Source organism: Peromyscus leucopus, chromosome 15 (genome assembly GCF_004664715.2).
Source record: "Peromyscus leucopus breed LL Stock chromosome 15, UCI_PerLeu_2.1, whole genome shotgun sequence".
NCBI lineage: Eukaryota > Metazoa > Chordata > Mammalia > Rodentia > Cricetidae > Peromyscus > Peromyscus leucopus.
Genome location: NC_051076.1, coordinates 20,836,699 through 20,837,597, shown reverse-complemented (window position 1 = coordinate 20,837,597; position 899 = coordinate 20,836,699). Strand labels below are relative to the sequence as shown.

The window sequence follows — 899 nt, the reverse complement described above, 5'->3', positions numbered from 1 at the left end:
ACATGCCTGTAATCCCATCACTTGGGAACTTGAGGGAGAATTGCTGTGTGTTCAGGGCCAGCTTGGTCTATAGAATGAGATTTTTTTTTTTTTTTTTTTTTTTTTTTCGAGATGGAGTTTCTCGTGTAGCTTTGGAGCCTATCCTGGAACTCGATCTCTAGACTGGGCTGGCCTTGAACTCACAGAGATCCTATCTTAAAACATGCTCCCCCCACTGCAGAATATGGCAGATGGATGCGTATTATAACTTAAAGTAATAGCAATATAAAAAAATATTGTTCTGAGCCAAGCATGGTGGCAGGCAGATCTGTATGAATTGGAGGCCAGCCTGATCTACATAGTAAGTTCTAAGACAGCCAAAGCTACACAGTGAGACCCTGTCTAAAAAAAAAAAAAATTCTCCCATAAGAATACAGATAAAAGCAGATACATTTAAGGAATGAATTTGTTGGGTGCCATAAAAAGAATAAGAAAAAAAAAAAACCCTAGAGTGCTCTCTTTGATAGCACGTATTCTAAAATTAGAACAATACAGAGATTAGCCTGGCCCTGCGCAAGGCTGACAAGCAAATTCATGAAGCATTCCATATTTAAAAAGAAGCAAAGTCCTACAGAAGGACTAGGGCAAAACTGATTTACAAATTTATGAGCATTATTTCCTCCTAAAAAAGAGTTTGAAAGGGGCTTATACTTGTAAAATGCCGTGGAAATTAAGAAAATTGGGGCTACAAACACTGGAGGGTGGAGTGGCGGCTAGTGAAAAATCTGGAGTCCAGTTACCTGTGTTTGGTCAATCCACACTGGTCTTCAGAGGAGGGACCCCACTTTTTGGCACAATTTTCTAGAATGATAAGTTGGGGGGGACGACTAACCAGAGTAAGTTGTGAGTCCTTCCTGTAT

General features: G+C 39.9%; 1 non-coding gene across 1 annotated transcript; it reads left to right on the top strand.

Moving 5' to 3' along the window:
* Window positions 1–490: 490 nt before the first annotated feature.
* LOC114690758 lies at window positions 491–593 on the top strand. The gene has a single exon (XR_003734120.1). It is a non-coding gene; the product is annotated as a U6 spliceosomal RNA (small nuclear RNA).
* The last annotated feature ends 306 nt before the right edge of the window (window positions 594–899 follow it).